The following is an 18,821-nucleotide window of genomic DNA, read 5'->3' on the forward strand; positions in this document are numbered from 1 at the left end:
CAACCCGAGGGCACTGAGCCCAAGTCCAGCCGAGGTCAAAGGCAAGAAGTCGAACCTCAGCAGCAGGCCCGAGCTCGAGCCTGGGATTTTCCTAATCTCTGGGGCTCAGCGCTGGACGGTGCATTAGCCAGGCCGCCTGAAGGAGCTGTCCCCTGGCTCTCTGAGTGGGAACCAAGGGGAGAATATTGGCATGAGGGAAATATTGACGTATTTTTCTTAAACTTTGATTGGTGACTGACCCGTCTCACCCACCCCCAGTGTGAGGCAAGGCAGCCACGTGACCAAAGAGGCGCAAAGACCCAAAGGAGCCGAACAATAACCCAAAGACAGCGCGTGGGCCGGGATCGTGACGAGCGCGGTTACACAAACTGGCCAACCTTGAAAAACAACCTTGATGAAGGGGTCTCGTGGTTCGACGAGTGATGTTAAAACAAGCTGACCATCTGGAATTCTTTGAAAAACAACTCTGTTAATCTGGAAGGGTCTCATTAATATTGTTCCGTTTGCAGATTGAGGTTCCTGCACATAAAGACCCCATCAGAAGGCTGGTCAGCCTCACCCTCCCCAGCGAGGTGGGCGGCCTGAGGAGGCGAGGTCTGATTCCCCCATTCAATACTCTCGCCCAGTCTCTCAGCCATCTGCGCACACCCATCCATAGTTACGCCGGTTACGTCAGACACAGGCGGTCCATGCTCTCCTACCCGCTCATTACCTCCAACACACACTCTCCCCCCCCCCACAACCCGAGCCTCCCAGACCCTCCCCTCTCACACACACACAGATTGTCTGTCTCTCTCTCTCCCCCCGCCTCCCATTGGCTGTCTTTCTCTCCCTTCCCCATGTTTGACCTGACGCCATGATGTGGTCCTGAGTTAATGTTGAAGACTCCCAGGGACACTCGCTTCGAGATATTTATGACTGTGCTGCCATCGCTGGTTGGTCTGTGCAGCCGGTGGGACAGGAGCTCCCCAGGGATGGTGATGGAAGAGTCGGGGACTTTGGCTGAAAGCTCTGATTCGATGAACATGGCTGTGTCAGGCTGTTGCTTGACTTGTCTGTCGGACAACTCTGGCCAATTTTTGGCACAAGTCCCGAGATGTTGGTGAGGAGGACTTTGCGAAAGGAACCGCTGGGATTTAACATGAGCGAAATGCACTAGCTGTGATTTGAACTCAGAAATACTTCGGTTGATAAGACAGGTGTTTTAACCACTAAGCCACGGCACCCACATAAATTTAATTATTTCCGAACGTTATGGTAATGATACATTTGCCAAGCCACTTTGTTGCGCCTTCTCCCTCAATACGTCTGCGCAATAACATCTATCTTTTGTTCGTCGGTCTCTGCAAGGGAAACCATGGGTATCAGTCATGATCTTCTCTTCCTTATCCCCTGTCAGTACATCTTATATCTCGCTCTATTCATCCTGTTGTATTCCCACACTCTCTCCAGACTATCTGGTCTTATCCTATTGCATTTCTCATCTCTTCCCACAAAATGTTGGTGAGTAATGTCTGTGATACACCAGGCCCTGACCTCCTCCTGTGGGTGACCTCCGACAAATACTGCACAATAGTTTAATGTGTGTGTGTTTTGTATTAGGAAATGTGTATTAGCGCTAGTCTACTTGGTGCATCTATTCTCACACAAACGGCAATGCAGCTTCAGAGCATTTAAATTTTAGAAAGTCTTACTTGATAAGACAAGTGTAAGGAATCTTACAACACCAGGTTATAGTCCAACAGTTTTATTTTCAAATAGAACTGTCGGACTATAACCTGGTGTTGTAAGATTCCTTACATTTGTCCACCCCAGTCCATCACCGGCATCTCCACATCATGCTTTATAAGACAAGTTGTCCCTCTCCATTTCAACAAAATATAAACAATCCAGGGATACAGACATAAAACACCGGTGTCGGATTGGTATTAATAGCTTTCAAGCCCATTTTGATTGCACAAAACTTATGGAGGGCCATAACAAAAGCTCAATACAATAACGACACGGATGGAATTCGGACCCATACCGACAGAGCACAATGGATTCGCCGACCATTTCTGAATCCAAACAGTAGAAATAAAGTCACTTTTACTCTATGTCCTGCCCGTGCACCCAGACCGACAATATTGAAAATGTGGAGTCAATTTCTGAAAGCAAAGTAATTTAGGGATTTCTGTTCCATCCGACTGTTTGAAACGGTCGGGTGCAAAACATTTCGGGCACACGTCGGACAAATTTTCACCCAGCGAGTAAAACGACCGCGGCAGGACTCGAACCTGCAATCTTCTGATAACCACTTGAATTAATACCGAAGTCAGACGCCTTATCCATTAGGCCACGCGGCCAATGAAGAATTAATTCACCAAATGATCCTAAACGCTGGGAAGAGATGGTTAATACACTGCTTGTCTCTTTCTCTTCCTTTCGCTTTGTTGACGTTGTTCATTTATTGTTTTCTCTCTTGCAGCAAGTTGGCTCCACTGTTTCCGACTGATCCGGAAACTGACAACTGAACTCCCGCTGGGTCTCCGAGAAACCGACAATCAGAATAAACAATGTTCAAATCTTTGATCAAAACGTTTTGCCTTTAAAGCAATCGCTTTCGCACTCAGTCTGCAAAATAAAGAGACGGGAAATAAAACAAAGTCAAATCGGGAAACTGAAAATATGCACGGAGAACAACACCGAGCGGAGAATGTGAACAGAATATACTATCCAAGCCTGAGGGGCCGAGTGGTCTCATCCTTTCCTGTAAAATACGAACAATCCCCAATTCCGCCGGGTGAGATTATTATTTTATGGTTTTCTTTTTTTTTGGTAAATATAAACGCGGACGGGGTCCCGCACCACGGGGTAAAGCGCTCAGTGTTAATGTTAATATTGAGCACGGTATTCTATCCGTGTAATAATAAATTCGCGGGTTTCTTGCGATATATTCGACTGTGTCTTTAATCAGGGCAGGGAATATTTTTCTGGTTTAGTGATATTCATTGTTCAGGAAATTAGTGAACTCGTCTCGAAACATGAATTTTCCAGTTTCTGTTTCGCTAAATGGAGTTGAGGTGCAGATCAGCGATGAGCTGCTGTGACTCCGCCGCGCCGGTTTAACCGGAATTCGACGTTTCAGTGAAGTGAAGTGAACCGTCTCAATCCGGTTGATTTCTTTATTTCTAACATTGTTTATTTTGAGTGACAGATTTATCGAAAATTCATTGAGAGTTCAGTTGTCAGTTTTCTGATCAGTTGGAATCTGAAGAAGATAAAAATAAGGAAAGAAAAACATTACAAAGGTCCAAACTCGAACTGATACAATCACCTTGTCTTCACTTTTAATGGTAATTAGTTCTCCCTGCTACCCTGTTCAATATTTATCGCTCCAGTAACATCACTATAACACATTATCTGGTCATTGTCACATCGCTGTGTTTGGGATCTTGCTGTGTGCAAATTGGCTGCCTCGTTTCCTACATGTCAGCAGTGACTGCACTTCAACGAGTGGTTTGTTGTCTGTAAAGCGCATTGGGACGTCCGAGGTGTGAAGAGGGCAAACTAAGTGGAATCGTTCTTCCTGTGGCCCCATGTGCCAGGTACCATATCCGAATCCTGTCGACTGGGACACACAGGAAACGTTGGGGGGGGGGGGAGGGGGGAAATTGGATAAGGGCCGTTTTTGGGCGCAGGTAGCGTGATGTGCTGTTACTCCGCGCCCAATGACCCTTGGGCACGCAGGACGCAAGATCCGGCTGGCCCGATGACTCACCTGAAATCAGTGTTCCATTCCGGACCTTGCACGTGGAATCATTGCAATTCACACTTTCCACCGCCCGGGGGAGCTCAATCTCTTTAAGGGAGGATTTTTCTTCGAAATCGCTTGAAGGCAGGTGGTACCTGTTATTTGCTTAAAATAACAGTCCACTGTCTAAACGGAGTCTGAACAGAGATTAGACGTTGTACACGTAAAACATAGATGCAGGTACATCCCTATGTTTGCACACTGATGAGTTATGTTCAAACATTGAATAAAAGTTATACACTACCAAATCCCACATCCTCCAATCTGCACGCCAGACCTCACCAATCTGCCGATCTGAGTTGGTACCAGGCCTGGATGGTGCATGCACCAAGGTTCTCTGCTGATGCTCAGAGTCGTTGGTGCAGGAGTTGAACAGAAGGAGGAGCATGATGTATCCGCAGGGGTGGGTGAGGGCAAGAGGCCCTCCAGACAGATATCCAAAAGGCAGTTGGAGGCAGCGGGGGACGAATTCAATGACAGGCGCACATCATCATGAACATGGATGCAGTGCAGGAAGAAGGTAATTGCTTTGACATGAGTGGTCAAGCTGAGTGAGGGCAATTCTCAAGTTTCATCTCCTACCAACTGCACCATGCAATACACCCCCATCCCCCACATACCAACAAACTCTTTCCATCAGTCCTCAACTCTTGTAACCAGAGGCTTCCTCTCACTCTTACACATTACCACTGTTGCAAGCCGTCCACCCACAACTCATAGGTCACACACACTGGCAGCTATTTAACCATGACAGGAACATCACCCAGACACACGTCCCGCTTTCTTGCAGGTGAAGGTGGCGCATATCAGGAGGCAGCAAGTGGCAGTGGCATTTAGATATGGACCTGTGACCTAACTCCATATACCTGGCTTAGCCCTATATCCCTTATTACCCTTGGTTCACAGAAATCTATCAATCTCAGATTTAACATTCACAAGTGAGCTGCCATCAACTACCATCTGCAGAAGTGCGTTTCAAACGTCTCCCACCCTTTGCGTATAGAAGCCGAGGTTAAGTGAACGCAATACACCTGGAGAAAAGAAAAAGTCTCAAGGTGTTTTGCAGATTGAAGCTAAATATGAATTTATCCCAATTCACGCGATGTCATGAATGCAGAAAATGCTGCTGCATTGGGTGGTAATCGAATGCCCGCTTCCCGTGTGGCAGGCAAGAATTCGACGACAAAAACACCAATAGCCGAACGGCAATTGGCTGCATGTATCCACTTGGAAACCTGTCTGAAAGAACATACAACCTTACAGGCCGAAAATGAGGGTGTTTAATGAGAGTATTAATACCATGCGGCCTTAGCAGCGTAATCGGTCAGCACGTGGTATTATATAATAGTATCAGGCTCGAGGAATGCCGAAGTGTTGAGTTCGAACTTCCCCTGGAGCATTTTAACCTTTTGCTTCTGAACATTTCCACCGGAGTTCAAGGTACAGCTGGTCTGTTCCATTAAGCTTCTCCTTCTTACTGTTCTCATGTGGGCACTTTGGGCCCTCTGGCCGGCCGTATTGAAATAGCAGGTGTGAGTTTAGTTGTTATTAGGCCGGAGAGAGAGGCGATTTGCGACAGCATGAAATGGCAAAAGAGGCGGCACGAGATCTTTAAATCTGAAGAACCGAACAGACAATTCTTCTTTTCGTGAAACAGACATTCTTCTGTTTGAAATGTCGTGTAAAGAATATGGGGATCGGGCGGGAGAATAGAGTCGAGGTCGAAGATCAGCCATGATCTTATTGAATGGCGGAGCAGGCTCGAGGGGCCGTGAGGCCAACTCCTGCTCCTATTTCTTATGTTCTGATGCAAAAGCTGACCTGCTCCTCGTGGCTTCGCTGTTTGTTTTGCAATATCCCGCCCCACCTATCCGCTTGATCCAGTTTGTTGCTCCCACTTTCACATTCAACTCGTTTCCAGTCCCTGGTCATTTGATAAAAATAGCGGAGTGCAGAAGGTTCATCGCCCGCAGGAAGACCAGCGGTGGAAGGAATGAAAGCAGCGATTTTGCTTCGCCACCAATGACGAAACGCTCACTTTTCCTTCATTTTTCGTTGCTCTCTTTTAGACCAAACTTTGGGGAAAGTGAAGCGAACTTCATTGACTGTAAAATCACCAGGGGTTCTGGCTGCACAAGATGAAATTGGAAACATCGGCATCTGAGAGGCTGAAATGGTTCACATTGTTCACGAGTTTCGTTAAGAGGCAGCACGGATTGATTTGTGGCGCTGAATGTCTCTGCATTCTACCGCCCACGTCGATGATGCTGGAAGTGTCTGCAAGGAGTGGGTGGGATGAACAAGAGCGGAGCTGCAGGCGGGAGCGGTCCTGGGAGAGAGCGCAGGACTCGGAGACTGCTCAAGGCCCAGACTCGAAGGCCGACCCGCACTCCGAGCGGCACAGAGGCAATCGGTGAAAAAAACAGGGAGTGACGTCACAGGACAACAGGTCGGTGATTGGCCGGTGAGTCTTCGTTTTTTTCTCTGAGTTCGGGAATTGGGTAAAATTGAATTGAAAGCTTGAAGTGTAAAACTCCTGGCAGCTCATTAAAATTAAAGCTTAAACTACTTAACTCGAGTAATATAAACAAAAATAACCGTAATTTGTTTTTGCTTTGTTTAAGTTAATCTAATAATTAAGGTATGGCAGGGCAGCTCAAACCTGTCGAATTCACGACCTGTGCCATGTGGGAACTCCAGGATTCTTCCCGTGTCCTGGACAAGCACATGTGCAGGAAGTGTCGACAGCTGGTGGAGCTCGAGCTCCGGGTTAGTGCAGAATTTCCCTGAGGGCATCTCAATCTTCAACCAGTGTTCAGATCTGGGGACTGGTGAGGGAAAGGGTTCCTCTGGGGAGTGCAGACAGAGCCAAGTCCAAAGCATCATGGGAGGCTCAGCTGTAAAGTGGGGGGGAGGAGAAAGGTCAAGAGAGCAATCGTGATCGGGGATTCTATAGTTAGGGGAGCAGACAGGCGTTTCTGCGGCCGCAAACGTGATTCCAGGATGGCATGTTACCTCCCTGATGCCAGGGTCATGGATGTTACTGAGCGGCTGCAGGACATTCTGAAGGGGGAGGGTGAACAGCCAGAGGTCGTGGTCCATATCGGTAACAACTACATAGGTAAAAAGAGGGATGAGGTCCTGCAAGCAGAATATGATGAGTTCGGAAATGAGTTAATAATCAGGACCTCAAGGGTAGTAATCTCAGGAATACCCCCAGTGCCACGTGTTAGTGAGTATAGGAATAGGAGAATAGATCAGATGAATGCGTGTCTGGATGGTTGGTGCAGGAGAGAGGGATTTAGATTCCTGAGGAATTGGGACCGATTCTGGGGAAGGTGGGAACTGCACAAGCCAGACGGGTTGCACCTCAACAGATCCGGAACTAATAGCCTCGAAGGGGGAGTTGCTCCTGCTGTTGGCGAGGGTATAAACTAGAGTGCCAGGGGGATGGGAACCTGAGCGGGAAGTTCGAAGAGAGTAAAGTTGAGAGAAGCAAGAGATGGGAGGACACGGGGGAAATTTACATTAAAAATAGTCCAAATAGTTGTTCAAGAACAAGTGGAAGGGAAAAGCGTGGAGCAGCAGAAAGAAAGTGTAATTTAGACACTACAGATAAACAGAAAACTAGAAGGTGTAAAGCGAAACATCAAAGCTGAAGGTCAGGCGAAGGTTTGGGCCCAACTTAGAGTTTTATATGCGAACGCACGGAGCAAAAGGAATAAATGAGATGAACTACAGGCACAAATTCAAATTGGAGGGTATGACATGATAGCTATTACTGAGACATGGCCGCAGAATGGTCAGGATTCGGAACTAAATATGCCAGGTTATCAGGTTGACAGGAGAGATCGGGAAAATGGAAGAGGTGGAGGAGTAGCCTTAATGATTAGAGATGAAATCACTTCAATGATAAAGGGGGATATAACGAGGGGTCGGCAGCCAAAAGAGACCTTATGGGTTTAATTGAGAAATAGGCATGGATGTGAGACTATATTGGGAGTTGTGGAAAGGACCCCTGGCAGCAGCTCTGAAGTGCTAGATTGTATAAATGCAGAGATTAGATGAGCGTTTAACAAAGGCAAAGTGGTCTTAATGGTCCATTTTAACCTTCACATCAATTGGGAAAAGCAGATCTGCAACTGTCAGAAAGGTAGTGAATTTACTGAGTGTGTCCGGGATAGTTTTCTGCAGCAGTATGTCCTAGAGGCAACAAGGGGGCAAGCCATACCAGATTTTCCAATGAGTAATGAACCAGATTTGGTGAACAGCTTGACTGTGCGTGAACATCGATCCAAAAGCGATCATAACATGATCGAGTTCAATGTAATATTTGAAAGGGAAAAAAGTGAATCAGCTGCGAAGATTCGAGACTTGGGTCAGGCCGACTTCAATGTGATGAGAGAGAGACTGTCCACAGTAAACTGGGCAAATCTGTTAATGGGTAAAAACGACTGATGATCAGTGGGAAATGTTTAAAGAAACATTTGACGTGATACAGAATCAGTTTATACCCCTGAGGGGCAACAACTCTACTTGCCAAAACAAACCAGCCATGGACAACTGAAGAGGTAAGGGAAAGTATAAGACATTATGAAAGGGCATATAAAAAGGCAAAAAATGGCACAGATCCTGGTGAATGGGAAAGATACAAAGATCAACAAAGTGTCACAAAACAGATAGTAAGAGCTGCAAAAAGAGAGTATGAAAAGAAACTTGCAATGGACATCAAAACTAATACGAAAAGCTTTTATAGTTATATTAGGTAAAAGAGGATGGTCAGGAGCAGTATTGGCCCCTCAAAAACTGAAAGTGGGGATATGATCATTGACAATGGAAAAATGTGGACGTGTTGAATAATTACTTTGCCTCAGGAATTACAGGAGAAAGAGAGGATAGCATCCTGGAAATCCCAAGAAAACTAATATTGAATCGGGGACAGGGACTCAATAAAATTAATATAAGTAAAATAACAGTGATGAAGAAAATAACAACACTGAAGAGTGACAAATCCCCAGGACCAGATGGTTTCCATCCCGGGGTTCCAAAGGAATTAGGTGAGTCCTTTGCAGATTCCCTAACTATAATCTTTCAAAGTTCTCGAGATTCAGGAACTGTCCCTCCAGTTTGGAAAATTGCACATGTCACTGCGCTTTTTAAGAAAGGAGAGAGAGGGAAACCAGGGAATAGTCGACCAGTTGGCCTAAAATCTGTTGTGGGGAAAATGCTGGATTCTATACTAAAGGAGAGAGTGACTGAAAACCTTGAGAATTTTCAGTTAATCAGAGAGAGCCAGCATGGATTTGTGAAAGGTAGGTTGTGTCTGACAAAGCTGATTGAATTTTTTGAAGAGGTGACTAAAGTAGTGGACAGTGGAATGTCAATGGATGTTATTTATATTGACTTCCAGAAGGCATTTGATAAAGTCCCACATAAGAGACTGTTACTTTGATAGAAGCCCATGGAATCGAGGGAAAAATACGGCCTTGGTTAGGAAGATGGCTGAGCGAAAGGCGACAGAGAGTAGGGATAATGGACAGGTATTCACATTGGCAGGATGTGACTTGTGGAGTCCCGCAGGGATCTGTCTTGGGGCTTCAATTATTCACAATATTTGTTAATGACTTAGATAAAGCCATGGAAAGTCTCATATCTACGTTTGCCGATGACACAAAGATTGGTGGCATTGTAAGCAGTGTTGATGGAAACATAACATTACAAAGGGATATTGATAGATTAGATAAATGGACAAAGCTGGGGCAAATGGAATTCAATATCGGCAAATGTGAGGTCATCCACTTTGGATCAAAAATGAAAAGTACAGGGTACTTTCTAAATGGTAATACGTTAAAAACAGTGGATGTCCAAGGGGACTCAGGGGTTCAGGTACATAGATCATTGAAGTGTCATGAACAGGTGCAGAAAATAATCAACAAGTCTAATGGAATGCTAGCCTTTATATCTAGAGGACGAGAGTACAAGGGGACAGAATTTATGCTGCAGCTATACAAAACCGTGGTTAGACCGCAACTGGAGTACTGTGAGCAGTTCTGGGCACCGCACCTTCGGATGGACATATTGGCCTTGGAGGGAGTGCAGCGTGTGTTAACTAGAAATATATCCGGACTTCAAGGGTTAAGTCACGAGGACAGATTACCCAAATTGGGGTGGTATTCTCTGGAGTTTAGAACGTTAAGGCGTGATCTGATCGAAGTTTATAAGATATTAAGGGGAACAGATGGGGTGGATAGAGAGAAACTATTTCCGCTGGTTGGGGATTCTCGGAGTAGGAGGCGCAGTCTAAAAATTAGAGCCAGAGCTTTGAGGAATGAGATTAGAAATCATTTCTACACACAAAGGTTGGTGCACGTTTGGAACTCTCTTCTGCAAAAGTCAATTGATGCTCGCTCAAATGCGAAATTTAAATCTGAGAGCGATAGCTTTTTGGCAAACAAAGGTATTAAGGCATATGGGCCAAAGGCAGGTATATGGAGTTCGATCACAGATCAGCCATGATCTTATCAAATGGCGGAGCAGGCTCGAGGGGCTGAATAGCCTACTCCTGTTCCTATATTCCTATGTTCCTAATTTATTCCAGCAAAGAAATCAGATCAGCCCAACTAAACTCAGTGTTAACCATCCAATTGACAAGCTGCAGATAACTGCACCAATCCAAACATTTCCAGGGAACCATGGAAGAGACTCACTTTGATGAATTTTCGACACAAAGCAATCTCTGTGCATACAAGGGACGGGTGGTGTAAACGGGCAATCAGTGGTCTTTCCAACTGATATTCTGCTCTCCAAATGTTTCTGGTAAAAATCGTGATCAGAGAAGAACAAAGCCCTTTTCTGAGAATGCTCAACTAAGGTCAACATATTGACAAAACATCGCAGGGATCGACACTCTCAGAGTTATTATTCCGCTGGAAAGGCAGAACTTGTCCCACACAGGAGCAGGAAAAGGTCTCCCGACCTGTCACAGGATCAACAACTGAAAGCGGAATAATTCCACCCGTTCCTCAGTGACACCGGGCAACACATTAACCTTCCGAATTTTCCGACACGACACTTCAAACAGAAGAATGCCTGTTTCACGAAAAGAAGAATTGTGTGTTTGGTTCATTAAATTTAAAGATCTCGTGCCGCCTCCTTTGCCATTTCGTTCTGTCGCCAATCGCCCATTCACAAATAAACTCACACCTGCTATTGTAATCCGGCCAGAGGACCCGAAGTGCCCACAGTAGAACACGAGGAAGGAGATGCTTAATGGAACACACCAGCTGCATCTTTAACTCGGATGGAAATGTTCAGAAGCAAAAGGTAAAATAGCTCCAGGTGAAGCTCGAACTCACAACCTCGGCATTGCTCGAGCTCAATACTGTTAACACACGTCCCACGCGCTAACCAATTGCGCTGCTTGAGCCGCGTGAAAACTAAATATGCAGCAAACAGCCTCATTTGCGGCCGGTGAGACTTTCTGTTCTTCCAGTCTGTTTCCAAGTGAACCCATGCAGCAAACTGCCGTTCAGCCATTGGAGTTTTATTGGTCGAATGCTCGTCTGCCTCACAGGAAGCTGGGGTTCGATTCCCGCCCAATGCAGGAGCATTTTCATTCGGTATTCATGACATCGCGTGAATTGGGATAAATTCATATTCAGCTTCAATCTGCACATTTTCTTTTCTCCACGTGTGTTGCGTTGACGAAACCTCGTCATTCTGCACTCGCGAGCTGAACCATGTTCTGGAATTCAGTCAATCGATGTGAGAAGCAAATGAGTGAATCAGCAAAACCGCCCGCAGCGAGGATTCTTCCCCTCGACATACCAGCCGCCACGAATACGGCCGTGCAACCAGTGTACAATTCGCAACCACCCACAGCCGACCAGCCAGCCTTTCAGGCCACTTCCGTTCATCCAATCTCGTTTTCTATTCCGATGCACAGCAATGTCAATTTGAGCACGAACTATTTCAAGGCACCAATTTTAGGCTCTCTTTTCCACGTTCGTTTTGAATGACCGACATGTGTTATCAAGTAAAACTTTGCAGAATTTACTGCTCTAAAGCTACATTGTCATCTGTCTCGGTATCCGCAGATTATAAACTGAACCATAAGTACAAAAAAAATGCTAATTTTTCATTGTGAGGGAGATGAGAGACAAATGTGGAGACATGAGCTTCGAATTCATCATCTGGGATGTACTTTTGCTTTTCCTACCCTCTCAGTCTTTCTTTCTTTACCCTTCTCTGTTGGTTTTGCAGGTTCGATCAGCCTTGGCCGTTCAAGGAAGCCTGAGAAGTCCATCAGGGGAAAATACAAAGAGTCAAGAGACTGAGACAGGGAGAGATGGAAAGATTAAAGTACAGGAAAAAAGAGTGTAAATGTCAACTTTTGTGAATTAGCAGAATTTAAGATGGAGCTGGGAACAATTCCTTCATGTATTTTGAAATCTTAATCTGTTAACAACGAAACTCACACCTGCGATTGCAATACGGCCGGCCAGAGGAACCAAAGTGCCCACATGAGAACACGAAGAAGGAGATGTTTTTGGAACAGACCAGCTGCACCTTGAACTCCGGTGGAAATATTCAGATACAAAAAGTGCACCTGCTCCAGGTGAGGCTCGAACTCACAACCTCTGCATTTCTCGAGCCTGAAACTGTTATATAAGTACCGCGCGCTAACCGATTGCGCCACTAGAGCTGGACAGCTGTTTGCTTCTCATCAAACAACCTCAATTTCGGTCTGTAAGATTGTATGTTCTTTCAGACAGGTTTCCAAGTGGACACATGCAGCCAACTGCCGCTCGGGCATTGATGTTTTCGTGGTCGAATTCTTGCCTGCCACACAGAAAGCTGGGGTTTGATTACCGCCCAAGAGCATTTTCATTCTGCATTAATGACAATGTGTGAAATGGGATAAATTCATATTCAGCTTCAATCTTCACAACATCATGAGACATTTTCGTTTTTCCAGGTGTGTTGCACACACGTCACCTCGGCTTCTGCAAGGAAAGAATGAGACGGTTGGAACATTCTTCTTCAGACGGTAATTGATGCGAACTCACTTGTGGTTCTTAAATCTGATATTAATAGATTTCTGTGAACCAATGTTATTGCGGGATATGAGACGAAGACGGATATATGGAGCTCGGTCACAGCTCCACCATGATTTCATTGAATGGTGGAACAGGCTCGACGGGCTAAATGCCGCTGCCACTTGCTGCCTCCTGATATGCGCCACTTTCACCTGCAAGAAAGCGGGACGTGTGTCTGTGTGATGGCTGATAGCTGCCAGTGTGTGTGACCTGTGAGTTGTTGGTGGGCGGCTTGCAACAGTGGTAACGTGTAAGGGTGAGAGGAAGTCTCTGGTTTGAAGAGTTAAATACTGATGGAAAGAGTTTGTTGGTATCTGGGTGATGGGGATGTCGTGCGTGGTGCAATTGGTAGGTGACTTCATTTGAGAGTTGACCTCACTCACCTTGACCACTCAAGTCAAAGCATTGAACTTCTTCCTGCACTGCATCGAATTCCATGCTACTGTGCGCCTGGCATTGACTTCGTCCTCCGCTGCCTCCCGCTACCTTTTGGATATATGTCTGGAGTGCCTCTTGCCCACCCCCACCCCCCAACCTCTGCAAATATAGGATGTCCCTCCTACTGCCCACCTCTTGCAACAAGGTCTCTCAGCATCAGCAGAGAAGCTTGGTGCATGCACTCTCCAGGCTTGGTACCAACTGAGATCGACAGATTGGTGAGGACTGGCGTGCAGATTGGAGGATGTGGGATTTAGTTGTGTGCAACCTTTGTTCAATGTTTTAACATAACTCATCAGAGTGTGAACAGAAGGATGGAAACTGCATCTGTGTTTTCCATGTGTGATGTCTCATCTCAGTTCAGACCCCGTGCAGACAGTAGACTGTTATTTTCAGCAAATAACAGGTGCCAGCGACCTTTGATAGATTTCGAAGAAACATCCTCCCTTTAAGAGATTGAGCTCCCCTGGTGGTGGAAAGCGCATATTGCATTGATCCCACGTGCAAGGCCCGGAATGGAACGCTGAATGCAGGTGAGTCTTCGGGACAGTCGAATCTTGTGTCCTGCCTGCGCCTGGGTCATTGGGCGCGGGGAAACAGCGCATCACGCTACCTGCGCCGAAATAAGGCCTTTATCCAATTTTCCCCGAAAATTTCCTGCATACGCCAGTCGACAGGATTCCAATATAGTACCTGGCACATGGGGCAACAGGAAAAAGGATTGCATTTAGATAGCGCCCTTCACCACCTCAGATGTCCCAAAGCGCTTTACAGACAATGAAGCACGTTTTGAAGTGTTGTCACTGCTGACATGCAGGAAACGAGGCACCCAATTTGCGCCCAGCAAGATTCCAAACACAGCGATGAGCAGATAATGTGTTGTAGTGATGTGGCTGAAGGGATAAACATTGAACAGTTCTCCGGGGAGCACTAATTACCTTTAAAGACGGAGACAAGGTGATTGTATCAGTTCGATTTTCGTCCTTTGTAATGTTTTTCTTTCCTTATTTTTATCTTCTTCAGCTTCCAACTGATCAGAAAACTGACAACTGAACTCTCAATGAATTTTCGATAAATCTGTCACTCAAAATCAACAATGTTATAAATAAAGAAATAAACCGGATTGAGACGGTTCACTTCACTGAAACATCGAATTCCGGTTAAACCGGCGCGGCGGAATCACAGCAGCTCATCGCTGATCTGCACCTCAACTCCATTTGGCGAAATAGAAACTGGAAAATTCATGTTTCGAGACGAGTTTACTAATTTCCTGAAAAATGAATATCACGAAACCAGCAAAATATTCCCTGCCCTGATTAAACACACAGCAAGGGAATGTGTCGAATATATAGCAAGAAACCCGCGATTTTATTATTAAACGGATGGAATACTGTGCTCAACATTAACATTCACACTGAGCGCCAGGTCTGGATCTGACCCGTTTACCCCGTGGTGCGGGACCCCGTCCGCGTTTATATTTACCAAAAAAAGAAAATGAGAAAATAATTATCTCACCCAGCACATTCTCTGCTCGGTGTTGTCCTCCGTGTACATTTTTAGTTTACCGATTTGTCTTTAATTTTATTTCCCCTCTCTCTAATTTGCAGACTGAGTGTGAAAGAGATTCGCTTTGGAGGCTGAGCATTTTGATCAAAGATTTGTTTATTCTGATTGTAGGTTTCTTGGAGACCCAGTGGAAGTTCAGTTGTCGTATCCTGATAATTCGGAAACAGCAGAGCCAACTTGCTGTAAGAGAGAAATCAAGAAATGAACATCAACAAAGTGAAAGGAAGAGAAAGATACAAGCAGAGTCTTAGCCACTCCTGCCCCGGTTTAAGATCTTCTGCTGAATCGCTGGGACAGCGGCCGCGTCGGCTGATGGATAAGGCATCTGATTTCGATATTAATCGCGATGTTATCAGAAAATTGCAGGTTCGAGTCCTATCGCGGTCATTTTTACAAGTGTTCCAACGTGCGCCGAAACTGTTCAACACCCGACCGTTTTTTTACAGTAACTGACCTGATGGAACGGAAATCCGTAAATTCCTTTGCTTACGGAAGTTGACTCTACACTTTTAACATTGTCGGTCTGGGTGCACGGGCAGAACATCGTGGATTCAGAAATGATCGGCAAATCCATTGTGCTCTGTCCGTATTGGCCCGAACCCCATCCGTGTCGTTATTGTATTGAACTTTTGTTGCGACCCGACGTAAGTTTTGTACAATCATAATTGGCTTGAATGCCATTATTATCAATCCGACATCGGAGTTTTAAGTCTGTGTCCCTGTATTGTTTATATTTTTTTAAAAAATAGACGGATAATTTGAATTTTTCACCTGCTGTAATGGGATAAAGGACGAGAAGAGAGGACAGATCGGAGATAGATCTTTCTGTCCTTCCTTGCTGCCTCTGGGGTTTACAGCGAATGAAAGATTAACGGGAAAAGCAAATGATAAGGGAGGTGGAATATCAGGAAGAAATCTGATTTCAAAAAGTTTTAATAATCTTGAACCTGTCCAGTTATTAGATTTACACCAAGTCTGTACATTTTTTCTGTTAAATTTAATTCCTCCACCCGCTCTTCATCAAGAAAAATTAAATCTGGAGGGAGCTCCGGTTCAGATTTGAGCCCAGGATCTGTCTCATTGTTAACAGTCTCCCGTTTTGAACTAGAATCCCACCCATGGCTCGGTTCCCAGTAACTGCAGCAGAGATTGAAGGACTTCGGTCCCTCCTGCATCTCCTGCATTTTACCATCTCCCGATTATTCGATCAGTATTTGGGAACATGGGAGAAAGCCTGGGTTTAAATCCCGAACATTTAATCCCCAACAATCTGCCTGTTGATCCCATTCCACGGTGCCTTTAGTTAACAATAACCGCGGGAGCGCAATTGGAATCCAGTCCGCAGTTTGTTTCCTTTTCTGTTCCTGTTCTCTCTCGGTTTCTCTAAAAGACGATGCACTGTTTGGATCAGGAATCGAGTTCTGATCAGCCCTGTGACAGACAGACAAGAATCCGTCACTGAAACCCCGAGACACAGGGAATGCTGTTCATTCTGTTCCAGGGACACTTCATGAGTCGGTGAAACCTTCCAATTCCCATTCCCACGAAGGACGGAGCCAAACGGAGGAGGGACGAGTTTCTCAATGATCGGACAGTGCAGCACATCGAAGTGTGAGTTCGGATGGTCGATGGGTGACTGTGGAACGCCGTGAGGGCTTTGGTTTCCTCCCTTCAACTTGGACCCTTCCGTTCGCTCTTTGTGTTCAGCTGTTTTTGTTGGTGTTACTGAGTCAGGAATGTTGGTCAAGACAGCGGGAGATTCCCTGCGCTTCTTTCAACAGCGCTGGGGAATCTTTAACATCCACCGACAGGGCACCATTTAACTGGGATAAGTGGACAGATCAGGGACATAGACGGCTGTTGGAACCGGCAGTGGAACAAGGTGTAACTTTTGACAGACCAGAATTATTTCACTATCATTACAATCCTTCAATTGCTGGGACCTCGAACCACAATGATGCATTCACGGCGTGCGCCATTATCGATCGGTGAATGTTGCAGCAAGTGAGATACGGGATGGGCTGATTTGCCCATAATTTGCTGGAGCATTTGCTCCGCTCCTCCGAAAGGCTCGATTAAACGATAAAAGTTGTTTTCGTCGCTCAGCCCACCGTTGCCGTCAACCGAGATCGCCAATTCACTGTATTTACGTCATTAATCGCGCCGCAGCCGCTTACGATTGGACAATAACCGCAAATGAAGGATGAGGCAGCAAGAAATGACTGAGAAAAAGTACAGACTTCATTCTCTCAGCTTCTCGCCTGCGTTCTCACTCTCAGGCTCAGTCTTTTGTTCCTTTTCAGTTATTTTTGTTTCGTCTCTCTCCTGTCTTCCTTCCTTCTATCCATCACTGCCTTCCTTCTTGGAAAAAGGCGCTGCAGCCATCTGCAACTCTGAAATATTCTGAGAAGCAAATTGGTGAGTTTTGATTAAAAATGAAAGCATAGTGGGGTTTGTCTGCGATTTGAACCCACGGAGTTTTCACCTATTAATCAGTGAAAGCCGCAAAGCGAGAAGCCTCAGACCAACGAACCGCTGCCAAATAAGCCGCGCAGCCATTGTAGAATTTCGCTGCCACCCACAGCCGATCAGCCATCCTTTCAGACGGTTTCAATCCATCCAATCTCGCTTTCTATTCCGATGTGCAGCACCATCGAGTTGTACACTGATTATTTCAAGTGAACAATATCAGCCTCTCTTCACCAATATTTGAATGTACAACTTGTCTTATCAAGTAAGACTTTCTAAAATTTAAATGCTCTGAAGCCACATTGTCGTTTGTGTGAGAATAGGTACACCAGGTAGACTCGCGCTGATACACATTTCCTAATGTAAAACACACACACGTTAAACTATTCTGCAGTAGTTGTAGGAGGTCACCCACAGGAGGAGGTCAGGGCCTGGTGTATCACAGACATTACTCACCAACATTTCGTGGGAAGAGATGAGAAATGTCATTGGATAAGTTCAGATAGTCTGGAGAGATTGTGGGAATAAAACAGGATGAAGAGGGCTGGATATAAGATGGACTGAGAGCGGATAAGGAAGAAAAGGTCATGACTGATATCCATGGTTTCTCATGCAGAGACTGATGAACAAAAGTGAGATATTATTGCGCAGACGCTTTGAAGGAAAAGGCTCAACAAAGTCGCTTGGCAAAGGGATAAATACCATGACGTTGGGAAAAGGGTGCGGAAATGTGGGTGACGTGGCTCAGTGGGTCAAGCACCTGTTTCCTAAATAGAGGATCCTGGATTCAAATTCTAGCAGTGCCGTTAGCTCATTTTGTTTCTTTACTCCCATCTTCCACCCGTTGTCCTTCAGAGAGCAGCGAGAGCAACGTTTCCTCCTCCTTATTTGCAGCTTGCAGAAACCCTTGATTGGCTTCCCAACCTCTCTGTGTTGACTGCTGAGTTAAATTAGTTCCAGAGAGTCCCATCCACGGGTTGACAATTACAACGAATCATCTTCGTGAGGTTAAAGTGCCCGCTGCTCCTTCAAAATTTCCATTCAATAATATCAATCAATTGCGGAATAAAAATTCAGCTGTTCGCTGATATTCTGTATTTTCCCCAATCAAGTAGACAGGAGGGAACGAATCTTTCTGTGAGGACGTTGGATAAACTGATTCTAGGGTAGAGCTAAACATTCATGGTGGAGATTAAACACAGATCAACACCGCGGAACCGATTCTGGTCAATGACTTTAATTCTTAAACCAGAGCTGTTTTAGCGAAGAGATTGAAGAACTGAATACTAAATCTAAGGGGATTCCGACGCGCCGGTTTAACCGTATTTACACGGTTCACTTCACTTCAATAGGAAAACATTCGACAATTTCAAAAGTTTCATCCCCTCATTCTCGAGGCCGGACAGGAAGTGAAATTTAAAATTGTTTTTTGCAGTTACAGCTGATCCGACCGTACC

At 45.4% G+C, this 18,821-nt stretch overlaps 2 non-coding genes across 2 annotated transcripts; both read right to left on the reverse strand.

The window, feature by feature from the left end:
* Nucleotides 1-2,255: 2,255 nt before the first annotated feature.
* trnar-ucg (transfer RNA arginine (anticodon UCG)) lies at nucleotides 2,256-2,345 on the reverse strand. The gene is given in 2 exon segments: nucleotides 2,256-2,291; nucleotides 2,309-2,345. It is a non-coding gene; the product is annotated as a tRNA-Arg (tRNA).
* A 10,057-nt stretch (nucleotides 2,346-12,402) lies between these two features.
* Nucleotides 12,403-12,497, reverse strand: trnai-uau (transfer RNA isoleucine (anticodon UAU)). Its single transcript has 2 exons — nucleotides 12,460-12,497; nucleotides 12,403-12,438 (listed from the first exon to the last, which is right to left on the reverse strand). It is a non-coding gene; the product is annotated as a tRNA-Ile (tRNA).
* Nucleotides 12,498-18,821: the final 6,324 nt, after the last annotated feature.

The sequence above is a fragment of the Heptranchias perlo genome, chromosome X (assembly GCF_035084215.1).
Source record: "Heptranchias perlo isolate sHepPer1 chromosome X, sHepPer1.hap1, whole genome shotgun sequence".
In the NCBI taxonomy this organism is placed as follows: Eukaryota; Metazoa; Chordata; class Chondrichthyes; order Hexanchiformes; family Hexanchidae; genus Heptranchias; species Heptranchias perlo.